This window comes from Piliocolobus tephrosceles, chromosome 13 (genome assembly GCF_002776525.5).
Source record: "Piliocolobus tephrosceles isolate RC106 chromosome 13, ASM277652v3, whole genome shotgun sequence".
NCBI classification, from domain to species: Eukaryota; Metazoa; Chordata; class Mammalia; order Primates; family Cercopithecidae; genus Piliocolobus; species Piliocolobus tephrosceles.
This window is the reverse complement of record NC_045446.1, coordinates 86,326,580-86,344,647: the sequence shown is the minus strand read 5'-3', so window position 1 is coordinate 86,344,647 and position 18,068 is coordinate 86,326,580. Positions and strand designations below refer to the sequence as shown.

Sequence of the window (18,068 nt, the reverse complement as noted above, 5' to 3'; positions counted from 1 at the left end):
AGCAATGGGGGTGATCCCTGTTGGAGCTGCCCAGAAAGCGGAAGGAGGGAAAAGAAGATGGAGAGTTTGATCAGGATCTGGAGGTTAGCCCAGGGCCTGAGAAGAAGAGAACAAGGGAACAGGGCTGTGAACAGGAAGTCCACTCAGGACCTGGAGGCAGGTCCGGGTCCCGTTTTTGCTGCTTGCTGCTTTCCAGGTAGCAAGAGAAGACTTGAGCATTAGAACCCAATCCCCATCCCTGGTTTTGGCACCAAAATGTTAGGTTTTAAAGGGAAGGTGAGGGTTAAAGAAGGACGCAACACAAGTGTATTGCAGACACCTGTGGAAGTGGGAGACCAGCTTAATGCTGGAGCCCACCACCGCTCACAGGCTGGGGTACTTAAAGGTTTGAGTGGGAGGGGTCTGGGCCATATGGCTTGCTGCCCAACAGGATATTGATAAGATGTTCTCATGATGAGGCAGTTCTGGCCCTTTTGCTGGTGGAACATGGTGTTTCTTTGCACTTTCTCCCAACAGAATATGATAGGGATGTTTCTTTAGTGGGGCCTTTGTCCAACTTGTAGTCAGGTGGTTAGGCAGGATGTTTCTCACAGCGGTAACCCACATGAATGTTTCACTTTGACCAAGGTCTGCAAAATAGCGGGTGGTTTACAGAATGGTGCAGTTTGGACTAACACTTATTATGTGCCTGGCACTGATCTAAGTGTTAAGAATACAGTAGAGAACAAGATAGAGAGGGAGCCTGCTCTCATGAAACTGACACTCTAAGAGGGAGATAAATTCAAATCAAACATAAGCAGATAAGATCATTTTAAACAGTGGTAACCTTTATAAATCAAAGCAAACATGAAATGACTGACAAGTATTTTTCTAGATTAATTGGGTAGTCGAGGAAATCCTCTGAATAGAGGACATTTTACCTGAGTCTTGCTGTTCAGTAGCCAGCCCATCCTGCTGGCTTGGGATAGCTTCTCAAAAGAAATGCACCCAAATTTCACATTGAAATGTCATCTCCAGTGCTGGAGGTGGGGCTTGGTGGGAGGTCATTGGATCATGGGGGGGCAGTTTCTCATGGTTTAACACTATCCTCCCTTGGTGTTGGAGTTCTTCTGACATCTGGTTGTTTTAAAGTGTGTGGCACCTTCCCCATCTCTCTCTTCTTCGTGCTCCAGCCATGTGAGTTGCCAGCTCCCCCTTCAACTTCTGCCATGATTGTAAGTTTCTTAAGGCCTCCCCAGAAGCTGAGCAGATGCCAGTATCATGCTTCCTGCACAGCCTGCAGAACCATGAGCCAATTAAATATCTTTTCTTTATAAATTACCCAGTCTCAGGTATTTCTTTATAGGAATGTGAGAATGGACTAATGCAGAGGGATATATATATATATATATATCTTCATCGAAAATGAAAATGACAATAGACATAATACATACAAACATAATAGAAACATTGGTGAAAAAGACAATTTTTCATAAAAATGATATTACAATGAATTACTATGAAAAGAAGACATAAAGAAAAAGGTGCCTCATTTGTCATTTTTAAATTATAATAACAATATAAACAATATCTCATCATTGTAGCAAATCTGAAAAAGGAAAAGAGAAATATTTATTTTTAAAAATCATAACTAATCCCACCACTCAGGAACAACCACTGAGAATATTTTGACACCCTTCCATCTAAGTTTTTTAATTCTGATTATATTTTTACATAGTTGAATCAATATATATCATTTTAAAATTATATAAATTTTAATATCAGATTTTTTCTCATTATAAAGGAAATTATGTTTGTAGCTGCAAAATTCTAAGCTTACATAAAATTGGATAAAAGGTAAAATAAAAGAAACTCAGGAACGCATCAGAGATTTCTATGATAGCAATTTTCTTATTCCCTTATATTTCATGAATGTGCATGTGTGTGTTTTTATGTAGATGTGGATGTTTGTGTTTGTTGTGTTTAATCTATGAGATATTATATCATATATCCTAATTTTAGGCAGTTACTGTAGGAATATTCAAAAATCCTTATTGGATTATTATATAAAGAGTTTAGTAAAAAAAAATAATTGCTTGGCAGGGCACAGTGACTCACGCCTGTAATCCCAGTACTTTGGGAGGCCAAATCAGGTGGATCGCTTGAGGTCAGGAGTTCAAGACCAGCCTGGCCAACATGGTGAAACCTGTTTCTACTAAAAATACAAAAAATTAGCTGGGCATGGTGGTGGGTGCCTGTAATCCTAGCTATTTGGGAGGCTGAGGCAGGAGAATAGCTTGAACCTGGGAGGAGGAGGCTGCAGTAAGCTGAGATTGTGCCACTGCACTCCAGCCTGGTTGACAGACTGAGACTCCATCTCAAAAAAAATTAAAAACATAAAAATAATTGCTGTTATTGTGTATTTTCTTAGTCTTTACTGATTAAAATCTTCTATATAAGATACAAAAAAAATAAACAAGAAAAATACTACTCTAGTTGCTTGGCAAGTTGCACAAATTGTGTGGCTGTAGACATCTCTACTGTTATAGAGTTGTGATAGCCATTAGTGCTAACCACCAAATATTTTCTGTTATTTGTCTTTTGGGTACATGGTAGGTTCACACTTTCTTTCCCCTTTTCTTTTCTTTTTCTGGTCTTGCCACTAATTCTGGCCAATGAATTGTGAAGAAAAGTGGTACACATTATTTCTGAGGAAAATTCATTTAGTTGCCAGTACCAAACCCTCCAGGGTTCTCTTTCCCTCTCCATGAGGCTGGAACATCTGCTATCTTCCAGGTGATGGCTGCTATAACAGCCTGGGTCCTGTGGTATGGACACGTGGAGCATAGGCCCTAGACATCCTGTGATGGGCATGGTAGTATGTGTGAGAAATAAACCTTTCTTGTTTTAAGGCACTGAGATTTTGGCTTTGTTTGCTACTGTGGCATAACATAGTCTATACTAACTAATACAGAAATTGGTACTGAGAAGTGGGGAGTTGCCATTAAAAATATCCAAAATACGTGACTTTGGCTTTGGGTTAGACAGCATGTTGTGAGAAACACTGGAAGGATGATGCTCCATATTAAACAATGGCAATGTTTTTGATAAAATAATCACCTGTATTCAGTGGTGTGCTAGAGCTGATTTATGCCCAAGACAGCTAATTGTGAGTATCTCTTCCCAACTCCAAGTTCTGTGATGTGATGTTGGTAACTTGGATCTGTCATAGTGGAAGAATTTATACCACTGAAATTGGGAGCACCACAAATCATGGAGTTTTTGCTTTTGTATTTTCCTGGAGAGCTGGCTATTAAACATTTACCACCACACATTGACTGCAATAATTTATAAAGCTGATCCTGCACCTGACGAACTTGTATTTCTGAGGGACAAATTGGTCCCTCAGACCAAATACAAGCAGCAATGTGTCCCAGCTGCTGTTTGTTGCACTTTGCAAAGTATTAAAAGGAAAAGACGGACTTAGAATAGAACTGGTTCAGCTGTGAGCAGGAATAACAGAGCATAGAGAGAAAACACAAGTTTAGGAACCCATAGAGTTGGAAGAGGCAAGTGTTTCTCAGTCCTGAAGAGGAAAAAATAAAATTGAGACATATTCTGAGAAACAATGCTTAGATAAAAACTCAGTCTAAAACTACAAAAACAAGGATGTGTCCTTACACTTACTGTTAAAAGTCTCTGATAGATTAAGATGAAATCCAGTAAATTCCTTCAATTGTTCAAAATTACTCAAGAAAAAAAGAAAGAGAAAAGCCTGAAGTCTGTCACTCCCTCCAAGTCCAAAATATATATGTACATATATATATACTCACATACTGTGAGTATTTCTACTGACAAATAGACTGACTAGAATCAAATAAATAAGCAGCCTGCTACGTTTTTCAAACACTTGTAATCCCAAATAAATTAGAGGTCTGTGGAGGAAGAGGCAAAGAAAGAAAAGGAGGAGGAGAAGGAGGGGGAGGAGAAAATAGTGAATCTTCAAGACTTAAAATGACTTTTGCATTTCTAACTTCCTATACAAAAGAAAACAATTGATAAGCAGCTTAACCAAAGGGAAAGCATATTCTCTAATCCCTATTCTAGATATAGTCAAAGAGAATAATTGGAAAGGAAGAACCTCAAAGACAGTAGAACTCAGAGCCACAAAGAACAATGGACTGGGGAGCTTCTCCTAGCAGAATCAGAACTGAGAAAAAGAATATTTGTTATCCTCAGAATAGCAGGCCCTTGAAAATTATCCCTAGTAGAATTTACAAATTGCTATGAATCAATAACTACTGTGAATCTTCCTTACTTTCCACTTCCAAACAAGAATGTTTACATTATTTATCCTGCTCAATCATTGTATATTAAGTTGGGAGAAACAGATTAATCATTCTTTTTAGTTCACAAATCTATGGATAGGAGGAGCCACATCTGGACCTAATAAAGAAGTCACTGTGCCTCTGCTTTCACCTCTGCAATATAGAAACCACCACGAATAATCAAAGATCCTAGACTTTGATTTGATGTTATGAGTGGATAAAACTTTTGTATTTTCTTCAATGGGAAAACAGAGTGAATATGTTGCTTGCAAGAAAGAATAAAGCAAATATTTGGAACCAAATAGGTAGATTGTGATTGTCTTGATTAAGTTCACTGTAGATTTCTAGTTTCCCACTGTCCACTCACAAGTAGAATTATACTCCTGGCTTTCATCTGGTTGGATTAGGCTATAAAACTCGATCTGGCAAATAAGTTGTAAATAATAGTAACACGAATCACTTCTGGGTCAGAACACTTAAGTGCCTAGACATGACCATCCAAAGGTCATTTTTCCCTCTTCCAGGATGACTGGCAATGTACCAGTAGTGACTGTTTTGCCAGCCTACATCCTGAAATAGGGTCTTTTCTTACAGAGTCCCACTTGCCCACCCAAGACGGACATGTGGTATGAGTAAGAAATAAAACTCTATAATTTTAACCTACTGAAAATTAAGGATTATTTTTTACTGCAAGCATTAATTAACATGTCGTTACTGATATATTTTGAATTAAATTCTCCTCCCATAGTATCCCAAATTTGTAAAACCTCTGGCTATTTTAACAAATGTTGTATTATATTTTCATGCAAAAAGTGAAGAAATTTCACCTAAATTGTGTTACAACAGATACAGCTAGAAAAAAAAATACACTTCTAAATACACTTTATATAGTGTTATAAAACATGAGGAGGTAGAAGAGGATCAGTTGAGTGAAACACAGGAGGGCCAAGTTTTGCCCATGAACATGATATTAAGATGTATCCTTACAGTCCTTCCTTAGATCAGCCGTCTCAACTGTTCTCTTCTTATGACTATTCCTATATTAAGAACTATGTATTAAAGAACAAGAATTTTTAAGTTATTATTTTGTTACCTTATCATTTTCAAAAGTATTTCTTTCCTTTTCCTTGCTTTGTAATATTTACATATAAACTATATGGATTATTTCTTTCTCTCTTGTCTTACTCAAGTAAGAAGAAAGAACTGATAATATAAAAGGTGTACAGTTGTCACTGGATTAGTTCACTGTTAATTTTTGCATTCTTTGGTCAGCCTGTCTTCTTAAATATTAATACTGAACGTAATATATTCCTAAATATATTCAATTCCCAGGATGTAGCATGCTTTCATCCATACTGCCACTGGTTTTAATGAACAGAAGATGGAATTTCAAATTATAACACAGTAAGATGTTGTAATTATGAAGTTCATGAAAAAAAAAACCTGTAATCTTCAGAAGGCACTGCTTTCAATCAATTCCTATCCTAAATGCAATCTATTATTTGTGAAAACTATACTTCTTAGGATATAAGAGATCATTGTTAGTTTCTTCCATAGTCTGCCTTGTTATCTTCTTTTTTTTTTAATTTATTTATTTATTTTTATTATACTTTAAGTTCTAGGGTACATGTGCATAACGTGCAGGTTTGTTACATATGTATACCTGTGCCATGTTGGTGTGCTGCACCCATCAACTCGTCAGCACCGGTCAATTCATCATTTATATCAGGTATAACTCCCCAATGCAATCCCTCCCCCCTCCCCCCTCCCCATGACAGGCCCCATTGTGTGATGTTCCCCTTCCCGAGTCCAAGTGAGCTCATTATTCAGTTCCCACCTATGAGTGAGAACATGCGGTGTTTGGTTTTCTCTTCTTGTGACAGTTTGCTAAGAATGATGGTTTCCAGCTGCATCCATGTCCCTACAAAGGACGCAAACTCGTCCTTTTTTATGGCTGCATAGTATTCCATGGTGTATATGTGCCACATTTTCTTAATCCAGTCTGTCACTGATGGACATTTGGGTTGATTCCAAGTCTTTGCTATTGTGAATAGTGCCGCAATAAACATACGTGTGCATGTGTCTTTGTAGTAGCATAATTTATAATCCTTTGGGTATATACCCAGTAGTGGGATGGCTGGGTCATATGGTACATCTAGTTCTAGATCCTTGAGGAATCGCCATACTGTTTTCCATAATGGTTGAACTAGTTTACAATCCCACCAACAGTGTAAAAGTGTTCCTATTTCTCCACATCCTCTCCAACACCTGTTGTTTCCTGATTTTTTAATGATTGCCATTCTAACTGGTGTGAGATGGTATCTCATTGTGGTTTTGATTTGCATTTCTCTGATGGCGAGTGATGATGAGCATTTTTTCATGTGTCTGTTGGCTGTATGAATGTCTTCTTTTGAGAAATGTCTGTTCATATCCTTTCCCCACTTTTGGATGGGGTTGTTTGTTTTTTTCTTGTATATTTGTTTGAGTTCTTTGTAGATTCTGGAAATTAGCCCTTTGTCAGATGAGTAGATTGCAAAACTTTTCTCCCATTCTGTAGGTTGCCTGTTCACTCTGATGGTAGTTTCTTTTGCCGTGCAGAAGCTCTTTAGTTTAATTAGATCCCATTTGTCAATTTTGGCTTTTGCTGCCGTTGCTTTTGGTGTTTTAGACATGAAGTCCTTGCCCATGCCTATGTCCTGAATGGTACTACCTAGATTTTCTTCTAGGGTTTTTATGGTATTAGGTCTAACATTTAAGTCTCTAATCCATCTTGAATTAATCTTCGTATAAGGAGTAAGGAAAGGATCCAGTTTCAGCTTTCTACTTATGGCTAGCCAATTTTCCCAGCACCATTTATTAAATAGGGAATCCTTTCCCCATTTCTTGTTTTTGTCAGGTTTGTCAAAGATCAGATGGTTGTAGATGTGTGGCATTATTTCTGAGGACTCCGTTCTGTTCCATTGGTCTATATCTCTGTTTTGGTACCAGTACCATGCTGTTTTGGTTACTGTAGCCTTGTAGTATAGTTTGAAGTCAGGTAGCGTGACGCCTCCGGCTTTGTCCTTTTGACTTAGGATTATCTTGGCAATGCGGGCTCTTTTTTGGTTCCATATGAACTTTAAAGCAGTTTTTTCCAATTCGGTGAAGAAACTCATTGGTAGCTTGATTTTGCAGTCTTTTTAAAAAATATAGTAAAGTGGTGCATGGGAATACAAAATTATGGGGGAATCAGAGAAATGACAATCGCAAATAGAATATTCTTATAATGGAAGAGCCAGGGCTTAGTTTTCTGGTAGTCACTGGTCCAGATTCTCTGTCCAGGGGCACATTTCAGAATGGAAAACAAGTAGGTTTTAACATTCTTCAGATAGAACGTGCTGCTCTGTTTCATGAAGCAAAGCATGTGGCAGATGAAATTATTTTCTTTTTTTTTATTATTATGCGTTAAGTTCTAGGGTACATGTGCACAATGTGCAGGTTTGTTACATATGTATACATGTGCCATGTTGGTGTGCTGCACCCATTAACGTGTCATTGACATTAGGTGTATTTCCTAATGCTATCGCTCCCCCCTACCCCTCCCCACAATAGGACCCGGTGTGTGATGCTCCCCTTCCTGTGTCCAAGTGTTCTCATTGTTCAATTCCTACCTATGAGTGAGAACGTGTGGTATTTGGTTTTCTGTTCTTGTGATAGTTTGCTGAGAATGATGGTTACCAGCTGCATCCATGTCCATACAAAGGACACTAACTCATACTTTTTATGGCTGCATAGTATTCCATGGTGTATATGTGCCATATTTTCTTAATCCAGTCTGTCACTGATGGACATTTGGGTTGATTCCAACTCTTTGCTATTGTGAATAGTGACACAATAAACATACATGTGCATGTGTCTTTTTAGCAGCATGATTTATAAACCTTTGGGTGTATACCCAGTAATGGGATGGCTAGATCAAATGGTATTTCTAGTTCTAGATCGAAGAGGAATCGCCACACGGTCTTCCACAATGGTTGACTTAGTTTACAGTCCCACCAACAGTGTAAAAGTGTTCCTATTTCTCCACATCCTCTCCAACACCTGTTGTTTCCTGACTTTTTAATGATTGCCATTCTAACTGGTGTGAGATGGTATCTCATTGTGGTTTTGATTTGCATTTCTCTGATGGCGAGTGATGATGAGCATTTTTTTATGTGTCTGTTGGCTGTATGAATGTCTTCTTTTGAGAAGTGTCTGTTCATATCCTTTGCCCCCTTTTTGATGGGGTTGTTGCTTTTTTTCTTGTAAATTTGATTGAGTTCTTTATTGGTTCTGGATATTAGCCCTTTGTCAGATGAGTAGATTGCAAAAATTTTCTCCCATTCTGTAGGTTGCCTGTTCACTCTGAAGGTAGTTTCTTTTGCTGTGCAGAAGCTCTGTAGTTTAATTAGATCCCATTTGCCAATTTTGGCTTTTGTTGCCATTGCTTTTGGTGTTTTAGACATGAAGTCCTTGCCCATGCCTATGTCCTGAATGGTATTGCCCAGGTTTTCTTCTAGGGTTTTTATGGTTTTAGGTCTAATGTTTAAGTCTCTAATCCATCTTGAATTAATTTTCATATAAGGAGTAAGGAAAAGATCCAGTTTAAGCTTTCTACTTATGGCTAGCCAATTTTCCCAGCATCATTTATTAAATAGGGAATCCTTTCCCTATTTCTTGTTTTTGTCAGGTTTGTCAAAGATCACATGGCTGTAGATGTGTGGCATTATTTCCAAGGGCTCTGCTCTGTTCCATTGGTCTATACCTCTATTTTGGTACCAGTACCATGCTGTTTTGGTTACTGTAGCCTTGTAGTATAGTTTGAAGTCAGGTAGCATGATGCCTCCAGCTCTGTTCTTTTGGCTTAGGATTGTCCTAGCTATGTGGGGTCTTTTTTGGTTCCATATAAACTTTAAAGCGTTTTTTTCCAATTCTGTGAAGAAAGTCATTGGTAGCTGAATGGGGATGGCATTGAATCTATAAATTACCTTGGGCAATATGGCCATTTTCACAATATTGATTCTTCCTATCCATGAGCATGGTATGTTCTTCCATTTGTTTGTGTCCTCTTTCATTTCACTGAGCAGTTGTTTGTAGTTTTCCTTGAAGAGGTCCTTTACATCCCTTGTAAGTTGGATTCCTAGGTATTTTATTCTCTTTGAAGCTATTGTGAATCAGAGTCCATTCATGATTTGGCTGGCTGTCTGTTACTTATGTATAAGAATGCTTGCAATTTTTGCACATTGATTTTGTATCCTGAGACTTTGCTGAAGTTGCTTATCAGCTTAAGGAGATTTTGGGCTGAGACAATGGGGTTTTCTAAATATATAATCATGTCATCTGCAAACAGGGACAATTTGACTTCTTCTTTTCTGAACTGAATACCCTTGATTTCTTTCTCTTGCCTAATTGCCCTAGCCAGATCTTCCAACACTATGTTGAATAGGAGTGGTGAGAGAGGGCATCCCTGACTTGTGCCGTTTTTCAAAGGGAATGCTTCCAGTTTTTGCCCATTCAGTATGATATTGGCTGTGGGTTTGTCATAAATAACTCTTATTATTTTGAAGTATGTCCCATCAATACCTAGTTTATTGAGAGATTTTAGCATGAGGGGCTGTTGAATTTTGTCAGAGGGCTTTTCTGCATCTATTGAGATAATCATGTAGTTTTTCTCTATGGTTCTGTTTATATAATGGATTACGTTTATTGATTTGCATATGTCGAACCAGCCTTGCATCCCAGGGATGAAGCCAACTTGATCGTGGTGGATAAGGTTTTTGATATGCTGCTGGATTCAGTTTGCCAGTATTTTATTGAGGATTTTTGCATTGATGTTCATCAGGGATATTGGTCTATAATTCTCTTTTTTGGTTGTGTCCCTGCCAGACTTTGGGATCAGGATGACTTTGGCCTCATGAAATGAATTAAGGAGGATTCTCTCTTTTTCTATTGATTGGAATAGTTTCAGAAGGAGTGGTACCGACTCCTCTCTGTACCTCTGGTAGAATTCGGCTGTGAATCCATCTGGACTTTTTTTGGTTGGTAGGCTATTAATTATTGCCTCAATTTCAGAGCCTGCTATTGGTCTTTTCAGGGATACTACTTCTTCTTGGTTTAGTCTTGGGAGAGTGTAAGTGTCCAGGAAATCATCCATTTCTTCTAGGTTTTCTAATTTATTTGTGTAGAGGTGTTTATAGTATTCTCTATTGGTAGTTTGTATTTCTATGGGGTCGGTGATGATATCCCCTTTATCATTTTTAATTGCGTCTATTTGATTCTTCTCTCTTTTCTTCTTTATTAGTCTTGCTAGCGGTCTGTCAATTTTGTTGATTTTTTCAAAAAACCAACTCCTGGATTCATTGATTTTTTGGAGGGTTTTTTGTGTCTCTATCTCCTTCAGTTCTGCTCTGATCTTAGTTATTTCTTGCTTTCTGCTAGCTTTTGAATGTGTTTGCTCTTGCTTCTCTAGTTCTTTTAATTGTGATGTTAGGGTGTCAATTTTAGATCTTTCCTGCTTTCTCTTGTGGGCCTTTAGTGCTATAAATTTCCCTCCACACACTGCTTTAAATGTGTCCAAGAGATTCTGGTATGTTGTGTCTTTGTTCTCATTGATTTCAAAGAACATCTTTATTTCTGCTTTCATTTCATTATGTACCCAGTAGTCATTTAGGAGCAGGTTGTTCAGTTTCCATGTAGTTGAGCAGTTTTGATTGAGTTTCTTAGTCCTGAGTTATAGTTCGATTGCACTGTGGTTTGAGAGACAGTTTGTTATAATTTCTGTTCTTGTACATTTGCTGAGGAGTGCTTTACTTCCAACTATGTTGTCAGTTTTGGAATAAGTGTGATGTGGTGCTAAGAAGAATGTATATTCTGTTGATTTGGGGTGGAGAGTTCTGTAGATATCTATTAGGTCACTTGGTGCAGAGTTGAGTTCAATTCCTGGATATCCTTGTTAACTTTCTGTCTCATTGATCTGTCTAATGTTGACAGTGGGGTGTTAAAGTCTCCCATTATTATTATATGGAAGTCTAAGTCTCTTTGTAAGTCTCTAAGGACTTGCTTTATGAATCTGGGTGCTCCTGTACTGGGCACATATATATTTAGGATAGATAGCTCTTCCTGTTGAATTGATCCCTTTACTATTATGTAATGGCCTTCTTTGACTCTTTTGATCTTTGATGGTTTGAAGTCTGTTTTACCAGAGACTAGGATTGCAACCACTGCTTTTTTTTTTTTGTTTTCCATTTGCTTGGTAGATCTTCCTCCATCCCTTTATTTTGAGCCTATGTGTGTCTCTGCATGTGAGATGGGTCTCCTGAATACAGCAAACTGATGGGTCTTGACTCTTTATCCAATTTGCCAGTCTGTGTCTTTTAATTGGAGCATTTAGTCCATTTACATTTAAAGTTAATATTGTTATGTGTGAACTTGATCCTGTCATTATGATATTAGCTGGTTATTTTGCTTGTTACTTGATGCAGTTTCTTCCTGGCATTGATGAACTTTACATTTTGACATGTTTTTGCAATGGCTGGTACCTGTTGTTCCTTTCCATGTTTAGTGTTTCCTTCAGGATCTCTTGTAGGGCAGGCCTGGTGGTGACAAAATCTCTAAGCATTTGCTTGTCTATAAAGGATTTTATTTCTCCTTCACTTATGAAACTTAGTTTGGCTGGATATGAAATTCTGGGTTGAAAATTATTTTATTTAAGAACATTGAATATTGGCCCCCACTCTCTTCTGGCGAGGAGAGTTTCTGCCAAGAGATATGCTGTTAGTTTGATGGGCTTCTCTTTGCGGATAACCCGACCTTTCTCTCTGGCTGTCCTTAACATTTTTTCATTCATTTCAACTTTGGTGAATCTGGCAATTATGTGTCTTGGAGTTGCTCTTCTCGAGGAGTATCTTTGTGGTGTTCTCTGTATTTCCTGAATTTGAATGTTGGCCTGCCTTACTAGGTTGGGGAAGTTCTCCTGGATGATATCCTGAAGAGTGTTTTCCAACTTGGTTCCATTTTCCCCATCACTTTCAGGCACACCATTCAGTCATTGATTTGGTCTTTTCACATAATTCCATATTTCTTGGAGGCTTTGTTCATTTCTTTTTACTCTTTTTTCTCTACACTTCTCTTCTCGCTTCATTTCATTCATTTGATCTTCAGTCGCTGATACTCTTTCTTCCAGTTGATTGAGTCGGTTACTGAAGCTTGTGCATTTGTCACATAGTTCTCATGTTATGGTTTTCATCTCTATCAGTTCTTTTAAGGACTTCTCTACATTTGTTATTCTTGTTAGCCAGTCATCAAATCTTTTATCAAGGTTTTTAGTTTCTTTGCGCTGGTTACCTAGTTCCTCCTTTAGCTCTGAGAAGTTTGATTGACTGAAGCCTTCTTCTCTCAACTCGTCAAAGTTATTCTCTGTCCAGCTTTGTTCCGTTGCTGGCAATGAGCTGTGTTCCTTTGGAGGGTAGATGCACTCTGATTTTTTGAATTTCAAGCTTTTCTGCATTGCTTTTTCCCCATCTTTGTGGTTTTATCTGCCTTTGGTCTTTGGTGATGGTGACACACTGATGGGATTTTGGTGTGGGTGTCCTTCCTGTTTCTTAGTTTTCCTTCTAACAGTCAGGGACCCTCAGCTACAGGTCTGTTGGAGTTTGCTTGAGGTCTACTCCAGACCCTGTTTGCCTGGGTATCAGCAGCGGAGGCTGCAGAAGATAGAATATTGCTGAACAGCGAGTGTTGCTGTCTGATTCTTGCTCTAGAAGCTTTGTCTCATGGGTGTACCCAGCCATGTGAGGTGTCAGTTTGCACCTAGTGGGGGATGTCTCCCAGTTAGGCTACCCAGGGGTCAGGGACGCACTTGGGCATGTAGTCTGTCCATAATCAGATCTCAACCTCCATTCTGGGAGATCCACTGCTTTCTTCAAAGCTGTCGGACAGGGACATATACCTCTGCCGAGGTTTCTGCTGCTTTTTGTTTAGCTATGCCCTGTCACAGAGATGGAGTCTACTGAGGCAGGCAGGCCTCCTTGAGCTGTGGTGGACTCCACCCAATTCGAGCTTCCTGGTGGCTTTGTTTACCTACTTAAGCCTCAGCAATGGTGGGTGCCCCTCCCCCAGCCTCGCTGCCACCTTGCAGTTAGATCTCAGACTGCTGTGCTAGCAATGAGGGAGGCTCCGTGGGCGTGGGACCCTCTGGGCCAGGTGTGGGATATAATCTCCTGGTGTGCCGTTTGCTAAGACCCTTGGTAAAGTGCAGTATTAGGGTGGGATTTACCCAATTTTCCAGGTGTTGTGTGTCTCAATTTCCTTTGGCTAGGAAAAGGAATTTTCTTCCCCCTTGCCCTTCCTACTTGAGGCGATGCCTCGCCCTGCTTCAGCTCTCACTGGTTGGGTTGCACCCGCGGACCAGTGCCAACTGTCCGACACGCCCCAGTGAGACGAACCCGGTACCTCAGTTGAAAATGCAGAAATCACCTGTGTTCTGTGTCGCTCATGCTGGGAGCTGGAGGCTAGAGCTGTTCCTATTTGGCCATCTTGGGCGCAGTCTCAGTTCCTTGAAATTATTTTCTTATTCTAGTTTTAGGACAGACACTGTTTGTTGACTTAGTAGCCATTTTCACATTCCTGATTTCCAAAAGAACCATGATTGTGTGTGTGTGTCTGTGTATGTGTGTGTGTGTGTACACATATGTGATAATGTATCTATCCCTAGACTAATTATTGGTCACAAAAATTCTATTTATCTTTGAAAGCAATGGACCCACTTCTTTTTTTTTAATACCTTAAGTTCTGGGGTACATGTGCAGAATATGCAGGTTTATTACATAGGTATACAAGTGCCATGCAGCATTTGCTGCACCCATCAACCCATTACCTACATTAGGTATTTCTCCTAATGCTATCCTTCCCCTAGCCCACTACCCCTACAGGCCCCACCCAGTGTGTGATGTTACCCTCCCTGTGTCCATGTGTTCTCATTGTTCAACTCCCACTTATGAGTGAGAACATACGGTGTTTGGTTTTTTGTCCTTGTGATAGTTTGCTGAAAATGATGGTTTCCAGCTTCATTTGTGTCCCTGCAAAGGACATGAACTCATCCTATTTTATGGCTGCATAGTATTCCATGGTGTATATATTCCACATTTTCTTTATCCAATCTATCATTTATGGACATTTGAGTTGGTTCCAAATCTTTTCTATTGTGAATAGTGCCACAATAAATACATGTGTGCATATGTCTTTATAGTAGAATGGTTTACAATCCTTTGGGTATATACCCAGGATTGGGAATTGCTGGGTCAAATGGTATTTCTGGTTCTAGATCCTTGAGGAATTGCCACACCATCCTCCACAATGGTTGAACTAATTTACACTCCTACCAACAGTGTAAAGTGTTCCTATTTCTCCATATCCTCTCCAGCATCTGTTGTTTCCTGACTTTTTAATGATCACCATTGTAACTGGCATGAGATGGTATCTCACTGTGGTTTTGATTTGCATTTCTCTAATGACCAGTGATGATAAGCATTTTTTTCATATGTTTGTTGGCTGTATAAATGTATTCTTTTGAGAAATGTCTGTTCATATCTTTTGCCCACTTTTTGATAGGATTGTTTATTTTCTTCTTGTAAATTTGTTTAAGTTCTTTGTAGATTTTGGATATTAGCCCTCTGTCAGATGCATAGAATGCAAAAATTTTCTCCCATTCTGTAGGTTGCCTGTTCACTCTGATAATAGTTGCTTTTGCTATGCAGAAGTTCTTTAGTTTAATTAGATCCCATTTGTCAATTTTGGTTCTTGTTGCCATTGCTGTTGATTTAAGACATGAAGTCTTTGCCCATTCCTATGTCCTGAATGGTATTGTCCAGGTGTTCTTCTAGGATTTTTATGGTTTTAGGTCTTAAGATTAAGTCTTTAATCCATTTTGAGTTGATTTTTGTATAAGGTGTAAGGAAGGGGTCCAGTTTCAGCTTTCTGCATATAGCTAGCCAATTTTCCCAACACTATTTATTAAACAGGGAATCTTTTCCCCATTGCTTGTTTGTGTTAGGTTTGTCAAAGATCAGATGGCTGTAGATGTGCAGTATTATTTCTGAAGCCTCTGTTCTGTTCCATTGGTCTATATCTCTGTTTTGGTGCCAGTTTTATGCTGTTCTGGTCACTGTAGCCTTGCAGTGTAGTTTGAAATCAGGTAGCATGATGCCTCCAGCTTTGCTCTTTTTGCTTAGGATTGTCTTGGCTATGCAGGCTCTTTTTTGGTTCCATATGAACTTTAAAATAGTTTTTTCCAATTCTGTGAAGAAATTCAATGGTAACTTGATGGGGATATTATTGAATCTATAAATTACTTTGGGCAGTAAGGCCATTTTCACAATATTGATTCTTCCTATCCATGAGCATGGAATGTTCTTCCATTTGTTTGTGTCCTGTCTTATTTCCTTGAGCAGTGGTTTGTAGTTCTCCTTGAAGAGGTCCCTCACATCCCTTGTAAGTTGGATTCCTAGGTATTTTATTCTCTTACTGGCAATTGTGAATGGGAGTTCACTCATGATTTGGCTCTCTGTTTTTCTGTTATTGGTTTACAGGAATGCTTGTGATTTTCGCATATTGACTTTGTGTCCTGAGATTTTGCTGAAGTTGCTTATCAGCTTAAGAAGATTTTGGGCTGAGATGATGGAGTTTTCTAAATATACAATCAGGTCATCTGCAAACAGAGATAATTTGACTTCTTTTCTTCCTACTTGAATACCTTTTATTTCTTTCTCTTGCTTGATTGCCCTCGCCAGAACGTCCAATACTATGTTGAATAGGAGTGGTGAGAGAGGTCATCCTTGTCTTGTGCCGGTTTTCAAAGGGAATGCTTCCAGTTTTTGCCCATTCAGTATGATACTGGCTGTGGGCTCATCATAAATAGCTCTTATTATTTTGAGATACATTCCATTGATACCTAGTTTATTGAGAGTTTTTAGCATGAAGGAGTTTTGAATTTTGTTAAAGGCCTTTTTTGCATTTATTGAGACAATCATGCAGTTTTGGTCATTGGTTCTGTTTATGTGATGGATTACATTTATTGATTTGTATATGTTGAACGAGCCTTGCATCCCAGCGATGAATGATGCCAACTTGATCGTGGTGGATAAGCTTTTTGATGTGCTGCTGGATTCGGTTTGCCAGTATTTTATTGTGGACTTTCACATTGATGTCCATCAGGGATATTGGCTTGAAATTTTCTTTTTTTATTGTGTCTCTACCAGGTTTTGGTATCAGGATGATGGAGGCTTCATAAAATGAGTTAGGGAGGATTTTCTCTTTTTCTATTGTTTGGAATAGTTTCAGAAGGAATGGTACCAGTTCCTCTTTGTACCTCTGGTAGAATTCAGCTGTGAATCTGTCTTGTCCTGGACTTTTTTTGGTTGGTAGGCTATTTATTACTTCCTCAATTTCAGAACTTGTTATTGGTATATTCAGGGATTTGACTTCATCCTGGTTTAGACTTGGGATGGTGTATGTGTCCAGAAACATCCATTTCTTCTAGATTTTCTAGTTTATTTGTGTAGAGGTGTTTATAGTATTCTCTGAAGGTAGCTTGTATTTCTGTGGGATCAGTGGGATATCTTCTATATCATTTTTTAGTGCATCTATTTAACTTCTCTTTTTTTCTTTATTAATCTGGCTAGTGGTCTATACATTTTGTTGACCTTTAAAAAAAAAAAAAAAAACAACTCCTGGATTCATTGATTTTTTGAAGGGTTTTTCATGTCTCTACCTCCTTCAGTTCTGCTCTGACCTTAGTTATTTCTAGTCTTCTGCCCGCTTTTGAATTTGTTTGCTGTTGCTTCTCTAGTTCTTTTAATTTTGATGTTACAGTGTCAATTTTAGATCTTTCCTGTTTTCTCTTGTGGGCATTTAGTGCTATAAATTTCCCGCTACACACTGCTTTAAATGTGTCCTAGAGATTCTGGTATGTTTGTGTCTTTGTTCTCAATGGTTTCAAAGAACATCTTTATTTCTGTCTTCCTTTCATTATTTATCCAGTAGTCATTCAGGAGCACTTTGATCAGTTTCCATGTAGTTGTGCAGTTTTGAGTGAGTTTCCTAATCGTAAGTTCTAATTTGATTGCACTGTGGTCTGAGAGACTGTTATGATTTCCATTGTTTTGCATTTGCTCAGGACCATTTTACTTCCAATTATGTGGTCAATTTTAGAATAAGTGCAATGTGGTGCTGAAAAGAATGTATATTCTGTTGATTTGGGGTGGAGAGTTCTGTAGATGTCTATTAGGTCTGCTTGTTCCAGAGCTGAGTTCAAGTGCTGAATATCCTTGCTAATTTTCTGTCTCATTGATCTGTCTAATATTGACAGTGGGGTGTTAAGGTCTCCCACTCTGATTGTGAGGGAGTTTCAGTTTCTTCATAGGTCCCTAAGAACTTGCTTTATGAATCTGGGTGCTCCTGTATTGGGTGCATATATATTTAGAACAGTCAGCTCTTCTTGTTGCACTGATCCTTTTATCATTATGTAATGCCCTTGTCCCTTTTAATCTTTGTTGGTTTAAAGTCTGTTTTATCAGAGATTAGGATTGCAACTCCTGCTTTTTTTTTTTTTTTTGCTTACCATTTGCTTGGTAAATATTTCACCATCCCTTTATTTAGAGCCTTTGTGTGTCATGTGTGAGCATGTGAGATGGGTCTCCTGAATACAGCACACAATAGGTTTTGGCTCTTTATCCAATTTGCCACTCT

General features: G+C 38.6%; 1 long non-coding RNA gene across 1 annotated transcript in view; it reads right to left on the bottom strand.

The window, feature by feature from the left end:
* Positions 1-829: 829 nt before the first annotated feature.
* LOC111551628 overlaps positions 830-18,068 on the bottom strand; it is a 122,513-nt gene continuing 105,274 nt past the window's right edge. Inside the window, exon 5 of the long non-coding RNA XR_002734416.2 lies at positions 830-1,276. This is a non-coding gene — a long non-coding RNA (uncharacterized LOC111551628). The remainder of the gene's footprint in view (positions 1,277-18,068) is intronic.